The 9,913-nt window shown below is 36.5% G+C and overlaps 3 long non-coding RNA genes across 3 annotated transcripts in view; 1 reads left to right on the plus strand and 2 right to left on the minus strand.

Annotated features, from left to right (window-relative positions):
- Positions 491-1,560, minus strand: LOC110264087. The gene is made up of 2 exons (XR_002349820.1): positions 1,336-1,560; positions 491-522 (listed from the first exon to the last, which is right to left on the minus strand). It is a non-coding gene; the product is annotated as an uncharacterized LOC110264087 (long non-coding RNA).
- On the minus strand, positions 2,768-3,788 carry LOC110264088. The gene is made up of 2 exons (XR_002349821.1): positions 3,365-3,788; positions 2,768-3,193 (listed from the first exon to the last, which is right to left on the minus strand). It is a non-coding gene; the product is annotated as an uncharacterized LOC110264088 (long non-coding RNA).
- The window catches only part of LOC107648317, a 4,992-nt gene continuing 2,764 nt past the window's right edge, over positions 7,686-9,913 (plus strand). The window contains exons 1-3 of the long non-coding RNA XR_001621864.2: positions 7,686-8,099; positions 8,201-8,422; positions 8,504-8,648. This is a non-coding gene — a long non-coding RNA (uncharacterized LOC107648317). The remainder of the gene's footprint in view (positions 8,100-8,200; positions 8,423-8,503; positions 8,649-9,913) is intronic.

Here is a 9,913-nt window from a genome sequence, read left to right on the forward strand (position 1 = left end):
ATCTCTCATTATTTTTTTCATTTTCTATATATATATGTATATATATTAATAATTTTTTTCTAAAACCTAATATTTAATAATATAATTATATATATAATCCTATATTTTTAATTAAATTAATGAAATATTATAAAATAAAAATAAATACATAATAATACTATGTAATTATTCTTTAAATAATAAAAATTATCCTTAAACAAGATTTAGGTTGCCATAATAAATTAGTAGCCATAAAATCTTCTATTTGGAAATAATAAATTATTTCTCTAAAAATAAAATTTATTTCTCTAAAAATAAATTTCTTCAAACATAAGATCTTTTATCTGCGAATAATACAAATTAGCAGCCATCATTCTAGCTAGTAAAGAAACATCCCTTGTCACTTCAGGAGTCACTCTTTGATTACCCGCTCATTTATCTCTATGTTCTTTTATCGTGGAAGTAGCTCATTCCTGCTCTCATCTCATCTTGTGGTGTTGGAGGAGTTCTCCTGATTTCGTCCGCTCAAAATGCAGCTTGAATCTACACAAACAAAAATTACATAAGAAGCTTATTGGAGATATAATTCTCTGCAGAACAACTTCAAACACAGATGATTAATAAAAATGCTTCACCATGTGAGAAAATGAATCTTGGAATTACTTTAGTTGTCTTTGTTTCTTTTTTTAATTCTTCAATTGTAATAAGCTCCACTATAAATGTTGAGCTCTTTCTTTCTTTCAAAAAGAAAAAATCTTGAAATTATAAAGAATGAAGCACTTGATACCATTGTCTATATTCTTGATTGAATAAATATCTTAGGAGTATATTTTCAGTACTTTAAGTACACAAATTAAGAAAGAAAAAGAAATCATCACCAAATTTGCTTTCTATTTTGCATTGCTGAAGTGTACTTGTCTTGTTCTAGTGGAAAAGATCAGATAGCATATGAATTACCAATTTACTTTAAGTGCGAAAATTATAATTTCATATCTAAAGGTGCAAAAATTGAATTACCAACTTACCTCCTGCTGCAAAGCCTCATCAAGCTCCTTCTTATCATTGGAGTGATGTCTTTGGCGTACAGCTGAGATAAACAATTCCAGATCCTAAAGAAAGCATTAAAATTTAATTTCAATCATTCTAAGTAATTAAAAATGTTGTTCCCTTAACGTCCAGATGCAACATTCAAAAGTGGTTACATTGGTTTAATAGAGAACTTGGCTATGGCTTCAGAACAACAAGCACCACAAAGATCTGAAACTATTTGTGCTGACCTAACTTAGAATTTTAGGAACATGAAGCTCAAATCAAAACACATGGAATTAGTTAACAGATAGAGTGAAGAGGAGGTACCTGTCACAAATTTGAACCTATTCCATCATGGATGCCATTCTTTGCTGATCAGCTTCTAGAAGTGATTCCAAACCAGCTAACATGCTCTTATCCATGATTCAACCAGAAGTTTTGGAGAAGAAACTCAAACCCAAGGAACGAAATTGAAACCAGTTAACTAATAATAATATAGGATGAAAGTAAAGACCAAAAAGAAATAGAAAGCAAACAAAACTTAACTAAAGATGAAGCTAAAGACCTAGTAGTTCTTCTGGGAATTTGTGCAGCTTCCTCTGAATTCATGTTTCCTCTGATATAATCAACAATGGAATCATCAATTTGGAATCAAAAGTGATCAGAAGCACTAATAAAAATTAAATAAGCAAGAGTGATAAGAAGCACTAATAATATGCCTTATAATAAAAAATAATATGCATAATAAACTAAATTCACTAATGAAACCAACAAGAGTGATCAGAAGTACAGAGCAGTTTTTTTAAGAATTAGCAAGGAAAGGAAACTAAAGATGATAATAACATAAAAATTAGCATTTTTTTTTCTGCTGAACTTTCACCATTTACAGTGTTGAAATAATAACATACGTTCAAATTTTGCAAGTAATAAAATTAAGAAACAGCAATAACAAAGGCAGTTTCAAAAATAGCACTAGAAAAACTAGCAGTACTATGTAAGAAACAGGACTAGCAACATTGCAACAACAAAATTTGCAAATATATTCTATAATTTCTGTTTCCTATCGAATAAACACCTAATCCCATATAAAGATAATGAAGTACAGGAGTAGCAACATTGACTCTGCTACATGAATAAATGTCTCTCTACAACTTCTGGTACATATTACAATGTTAGTCTCCATGTTTATTTTATAAGTAAATCCAACATTATTAATTTAAATGATTGAAACAATTGCGTGGACTGTCAGTTTCTTAACAAATTCATAGAAAATCAGAACCAGTTTTCATGATGAGCACAAAACAATCAAACACAGCTTAACATGATGGAAGCAGGAAATGAATGCTTAAAATACAAAAAGTTGAAGAAACTGGGATCAAAGAACTTCAAAATCAAGAGGAGTAACATATTAAACCTTTTTGCTCATCCTTTTGCCTGCCATTCATGCCACTTTCCTGAAACAAAGATCACAAAAATACCAACAAGAGAATTTCAAGTAAGAAAATCGAGTTATCCAATGTCAATCATATAACACACGTTGAAGCGCCGAAGCAAATCCTTGGCCTGTTCCGCATCATGATCCTCGGCCAGTTCACCACAAAAACAAAAAAATCAAAGTGACATAAGATTAAACCGAATAACAAAAATTATTCTCCAAACAAACAATACATACGCTTTAACTTTTAAAATATTAATAGATTCACAGCTACAAGAACCCACTTTTAAAAAAACAAAATTAAAAGAAAGAAATTTGCAAACAAAGTTTAATAATCTTGTCCCACTAGGTGCAGATAGCTTACAAAGATTAGACAATACACAAAACAACAAAGACAATAACAATAACTAGAGTTAGATACATGAAACAACCAATGCTATTGTGCCCTGTCATAAGTCATCTTTGTGTTTATCCCATTCATTTTTAAATCTCTTCTAATAATTTCTGGTAAAGTTTTCTTTGTTCTTCCTCTCCTCTAAAATACACCATTTGTAACTAACTCAAGCAATCTTCCCTAACCTCTCTGAAGCTCAGGAAGCTGTAGGACAATTAACGGACGGAAAGAAATCAAGAAATGCAACAACAATGTAAGTAGTGCACCAAGCAACAATAGAAATCAACAATTTCAGAAAATCAGAGTAGTCCATAAACCAACAACCCCTTAACCCAGCAGCCATAGTACCTGAAAACCTGAAAATAATTAGGAAACATCAAAACCAAAAACAAATTAAAAAGAAAACATGATGCTTCTTAATTAAAAAACAAATAATCGCAGAACCTCCCCTAATCAGAACAATAATCAAAACCCCTAATCAGAAGTTCCAATCATCAAAATTCCTAATTAGAACAATAATTATTTACCTGAACTTGAGCAGAGGTCAAAGAAGAGGAGAAGAAGAAGAAGACTAGCGGCAGAGAAGAAGAGGACGACTGGGGACAACACCGTCGTGACCGAGACAGGAAAACTAGTCATCGTTGTTGAGGGTTAGAGAAGCGCCATCGCACTTCGCATTTGTTGTAGCTGAGGGTCGCCAACTCGTCATCACCGAGAGGCGAGAAGCAGCGCAGCACCGTCATGACTCTGAGGCGAGTGAGTGGTGACAGAAGCCGTGACGGTGGCTGGTGAGAGACAAATAGAGGGTTGAGAAGGAAAGGATGATGGCAGATGGTGAGAGGCGCGGTAGAGGGAGGGCTGAGAGAGGAAAGGTGGCGACATCATTCGTGAGCCGTGAGGGGGACCGAGGGTGCATGGCTGCGTCTTGTGGTGCTGAGAGAAGAGGGCTATATGCAGACCCTAGAGTATGTGATTTGGTGAAAAGGAAACAAAAAATTACTAAGTGTTTGTGTATTTGGCTCTAGATACATTAGGCATCACTTTTAAAGCACACTCAAAACATAACAAATAGGTTACTTTTTAAAAGCGCTTCCTTTGGTATGAAAAGTGTACTCATAGATATCAATATAAGGATACACTTTATAAGTGATCTTTATTGTATCTAAGGCTACATTTTTTAAATGATGCCACAATTGTGCTTCCTATTCCCTTATAAAAAGGAAACACGGAGAAAAGCGTAGCCTATTCTATGAATAGACTACGCTTTTCAAATGTAGCTTAAAAAAAGTGTGGCTGAATGGGTATTTTTCTTGTAGTGTAGAAGGCGCCACTCTATATAAATCAAAATGATTTGATTCGACTTACTGGTGGACTCCCTATATAAGGGTTTGAATTGGCTTCATATAATTTACATTCACTCACAATCCCCTCCCCCAAAAATGCCAGAGAAATTTTTGAAGGCACAAGCGACAAAGTTTAAAACCATGGCAATGGAGGACAACCCGAATCATATGTATCGATTGTATAAAATTGTCCATATTGTTAGTAATATCGATGAAGAGGTGAGTACATGAAATTTTTTTTCTTTATGTTGGATTAGAAATGTTAGCAATTCTTTATAACTTAGAAATATTAGATTATAACTATTAGTTAGAATAGTAATTTAAATTTTGTATTTGAATTTATAAATTAGAAATGTCAGTGATAATAATGATTTAAAATTGTTTTAAATTAGATTTTTTTTAAATTATAAATGTTAGTGATAGGTGAATGTAGATTTTATGGCGATTTGATTTGTATGGATAAGGCTATAGAAGCATGCACTGTGAAAACACTATGATTAGATTGCATATATGTATGATTGGAATTTAATATTTTAGGATAAGATTGTCATCATTTTTTATGAGGTATTTAATAAATTATGAGATTATGTTTTTGGCTATTATTAATATAGTTTTTTTGTTATTTGTTATTTCTGAAATTCTTTTAATATAATTTTTTGTTAATTATGAAAAGTTTATTATGGATTTTGAGTAAAATTATTTTTAACATTATGTAGCTGACCTAATATATTACTAGCATGAGGAGGTAGTATGGTATGCCCCTAGACGACCGGATCATACCATACTTGGAGAATGTCGGACTATATCATCTTGCCAGGCTGAGCGACCACTGGTTTAGTTTGGATGAGTTGCTAGTTAGTGCTTTTGTGGAGCAATGGCGTCTTGAGACGCATATGTTTCATATACCATTCGGAAAGTGCACTATTACGTTACAAGATGTGGCATACCAGCTAGATCTTCTGATTGATGGTGACTACTTGAGTGGATGCCTGACATACTTAGAGAGGTTTGTTGAGGGCAGTCGACTCGCTTGGACTTGGTTTGGGAGCTACTCAATGTGTTACCTCCTGCATACTGCATTAATAAGTTCATAGTGAAGTGTTCATAGTTCCAAGAGACATTCAATGAGATTCCTTCAGATGCAGATGATGAGAGTGTCAGGAGATAGGCGAGGGCCTAGATTATGATGTTATTATCGACTTAGCTTTTTGGTGACAAGTCTGGGACACGTCTTCACATTTGGTGGCTGCCTTATGTGGCTAGGCTGTAGGACTTGAGAAAATACAATTGTGGGTTCGCCGCTCTTGCATGGTTATATCAATGTATGTGTCGTGTTGTCAATAAGGACGTCATTAAGTTGGCTATTATATTACAGCTACTTCAGTCATGGATCTTTTAGCATTTTCTTTCTTTCAGGCTTGATAGGTTTGATGCATTTCATTGCCCATTGGTGTTGAGGTACTTATGTTTCTTAAGTGTGTTATGCCGATTATTAGTCATTCTATATCTTGACATTATTGACCTAATGTATTGGATGGTAGGTGGTCGAGATATCAGCCAACCTTGAGTGAGAAAGGGCTCCAAAGTGATGCAATAGAGGTTGAGGGTAGACTTATTACAGGCGAGATGTGAGTATTACTGTAGTTTCATTATCTGCATGTTTTATTTATAGAGTATTTTTGTTTAAAGCATTTATTTTTAACTTCTAAACTTTAAAATGATTTCCTATTTACACTTCACATGGATACCTTATAATGCAACCGAAGTTGTTCAGATCGTGCATCCTGATATACTAGAGCCAGGACATACAATATTGTAGAGGGCGGTAACGACATTGATATACTTTGCTGTCATAAAATAGCAATCAGGAGGATAAGGCGCTACCACTGCTTAGGGGAGTATAGCATTGACCTCATGTAGAACTCAATATAGATTTCTTAATATTGAAGGATGGCAGAGGCAGTGATCATTGGTTTCCTAGTAATATGCAGTATTGGCACCTCCATTGGGCTAACAGAGTTTAGCATGGACTCTGGTTTGATGTCGTCCCAAATCCAGGCCCATCACCGTTATACATTGAGTGGTGGTACGAGCATAGGTGAAGGTTCTTGTCACCGGAGCTGTTCCTCGGTGACCAGAGCAGTTGCAATTCCGCTAGAGGTGTAACAGATGGATCCGGGACCAGAACTTCCCACGCAGCATGTACCTGATGTCCCAAACAGGCGTTGTCTGGAACAGCGATGTCGTGTTGGTACACGAGTGAGTGATAATGGGTGGAGGTGGCTCGATGATGATAGTACAAGGCGGTAGCCATCCACCATCAAGAGCCTCCAAAGCAGCCTTAATTTCATTGTGTCTATCTGATATAACTAGAATATGCGGCTGAGGCATGACGTACTACCAAAGGTGAGATAAAAAAATGGCCATGACTCCTCATGTTCACCTTCAACAAGTGCGAAAGCAATAAGGATAATATTAGAATTTCTGTCTTGCTCAATCGTGACCATCAAGGTACCCCATATTTGTTGTACAAGTAGGTCCTATCAATACTAACCAGCGATTTACAATGTCTAAATGTCTCGATGAATAATGGGAATATTCAAAAAAGCCGGTAAAAATAAGCTGATGACTCATCAACTTGGCCTCCAGACTTGTCTTGAGCACTACAATACTATCTAACATTGTTGTCTGCACACCTAGAATGTAAGACCCAAAAATTTTGAAAAGTCTTATTATGATCAAGTCTCAAATCATATAGTTATTTATAGCCTTAATTCCAGAGATTATTTTATTAAAGATAATTAAGGCAAGTTTTGATTTATTGAACTTGAGATAAGTTATGATTATTATCCAATTTTATAATTATTGGATTATTTTCTATATTTAAGGTATAAGGCTGGTAGTTATGAAATAATAAGGATTTTATATGATTTGGACTAGATAAGTAATATTTTAAATATTAATACTGCTACTTTGGAAAAATAAAGGGGTTTAATTATATTATTTCTAATTATTTTAATTTGGGCATTTTATGGAAAATAATTTGTAAAATTGATGAGCAAATAGTATTTTCTATATATAATTAGAGTTGGATTTAATTTGGGTTTCAATTATTATATTATTCCCAATTTCATGTGAAATTACCTAATCACCCCTAACCCTAAGTTTCAAAATAAAACCCTAGCTCCCTCAAACCCAAGCAGCCACAGCTGCTGCCCCTCTCTACCCTAAACACAAACACTCAGCCATATGAAGAAGGAAGGAAACAGAATTTGAGAGAGAAGAGGCAAAGCAGGGGGGAATCGGAAACACGACCCACACCCATGAAACATTGTTGGCCGAACGGAGGAGAGGGGAGGTGAGGAAGCGCGGCGCCGGCGGGCGTCACTGCCGCCGCGCTGTCGTGTTGCTGTTGTAGGAGCCGCGACCCATTGCCACGGGATGGAGGAGAGAACGCGCGTGCAGGGGGAGGAAGGGACTAGCCTCGTCGCGCCGCCTCTGCTGCCTGTGCTACCGTCGTCGTCCAAGCTCGTCACCGCCAGCTACGTCGTCGCTGTCTCTGCCCAGCGCCGCCGCAGATGATGGGTTGCCGAGAACTGCCACCGCTGCTGCCGTCTTCGTGGGGCTTGAGTTGTCGCGGTTGCTCCTCATCGTGAAGCCCGTCGCGAGCGCCGCTGTCAGCATCATGCACCCTGGTGCCGTCAAGGAGCCACTGTGACTGCCTCCCTCTCTGCTGCCGAGGTCCTCCACCGCTGGGTACAGAGAAGAGCAGCGCCGCGCGAATCAAGGAAAGGAGATGCCTTTCTGCCTCTGCTCCTGGGTCTTGGAATCCGACTAAACGCCGCTGCCGTTGTTGGAGTTGATGTTGCTTTGGCCTTGCCCTGGCTCCATCTTGAACCGTGAGAACTGCTACTGCTGGGTAAGCTTTACCCTGTTTCTGGTTCCCTCTTGTTCCATCAATTCTTTTCTACCTAGAAGCATTGTTGCTGACACTAGTTATATTGAATAAAATGGCTATAGTAAGTGACGTTGTCGCTGCCTTTACTGGAGATAGTTGCTGGCTCTGTTTGGAGATTTCTGTTGCAACTAATGCTCGTTTTGGGGACTGCTTCATCTGTTGCTGGAACCACTAACGGAACAGGCTGAGTCACAGTGATTCTGGCTGCCAAGGGCAATTTTGTGGCTGTCGAAACCACCGCTGAGGCTTCTGTTCTTTGGTTCAGACGGTATTCTTTAGTTACAGTAAGTACCTTTGTATTGAAACTTCCCTCGTTCATATCCCGTTATGTGTTTTAAGGCTTTCGCAATAATAATGTTTTCTAGGATTAAGTTATCGGAGCCACATGTTGCGTGTAAGGGTTGTCCTTGCTGCTGCAAGAGTGAACAAAGTTGTGATGTAAGCTGCCGGTAAATTCGGGTCGATTGAGAGTTCCGGTGATGCGTTTGGGTTATGGATTTGCGTTTCGAGGTAGGGGTACTTTCCAAAAACTATGTTTTAAGTATTGGAATTATTACATATGGATACTGTTGTGAGATATTGTGTATTTGGTGATTGTATCTGCCTTATGTGTTATTTGATTGACTCGAGTGATTATGGATGTTGGTTTGGTTGAATTGTTGTGCGGCTTTGTGAAATGTTATGTTTTGAAGTGATTCTTTAAAGATTTGAAATCTGAGTTTAATCTGTTGAGGATTGATTTGATTTGAGTCAATTATTTGATGATGTGAAAAGTCGAATGTACTTTTGAATTCAGCCTGGTTTACTTTAATTGACTTGATCTTGGACAAATGATTTGCTACTGAACCGTTTCTTTAAAGCTTTGGAAATGAGTTAAATCGGTTGATAATGAGTTGATTTTGAAATGGTTTTCTTGAGATATGCCACTGAGGCGACTGTTGGATTTAGCTTGCTTTGAATTGATTTCTGGTTTTGAGCTGTTGAAAAGGAATGAGAAACGGTTTAGTTGGGACCCGAATCGGGTGGCAAAAGTCCAAGTTTTAGGGGAGGTGCTGCCGAAATTTCTACAAAATCCTAGTCTTGTTTGAAAAGTTATTTAAAAAGGATTGGATTTGAGAAGTTGTATTATTTGATTTATTAAGAGAATATTTATATTTTCAAGTTTAATTTATTTAGTGAACTTTATGCCTTGAGTTTGACTTATTTAGAAATGAACTATTTTTACCGTTTGAATCACTGAAGGAAAGAATGATGCTCTAATATTGATTTCAATATAAAAATGAGCTTTTAGTGATTTCAAAAGAATCTAGACTTTTGATTGAGCAATTAAGTTTGAGGCATTTTGGAAGAGTTAGGAAAATGGGTTCCAAAAAGAAACCTGAAAGTGGTTTGATTCAAATGAACCGGTTCCTTTTCAAATGAGTTGATTTTTGGACCGGGTTAGAACTTGTGATTTTGTATGGTCGGTTTCATAATAAATTCAGTTTTATTTACTTAAACCGAGAATCCATGATTTAAGTTTCAATGAATTTTAAGGAATTGTTATAGGTTGACTTTCCCTAAAGACTTGGGACTTGCCGGGAAACTTTTGGCTATAAAATCCCATTGTTGGATGGGTGATTTTGAATACTTTTAAATAAATCCTTAAACTGCCATAGTTTTGGAAGTTTTGGAAAGAGAATGCCGAGAGTGGCTTTGTTTTAAAAAGGAAACACACTTTGAGTAAATTTGGCTTATGAGCCTGAGATGATTTGAGAAACGAGATTTCTAAAGCC

This window comes from Arachis ipaensis, chromosome B06 (genome assembly GCF_000816755.2).
Source record: "Arachis ipaensis cultivar K30076 chromosome B06, Araip1.1, whole genome shotgun sequence".
In the NCBI taxonomy this organism is placed as follows: Eukaryota; Viridiplantae; Streptophyta; class Magnoliopsida; order Fabales; family Fabaceae; genus Arachis; species Arachis ipaensis.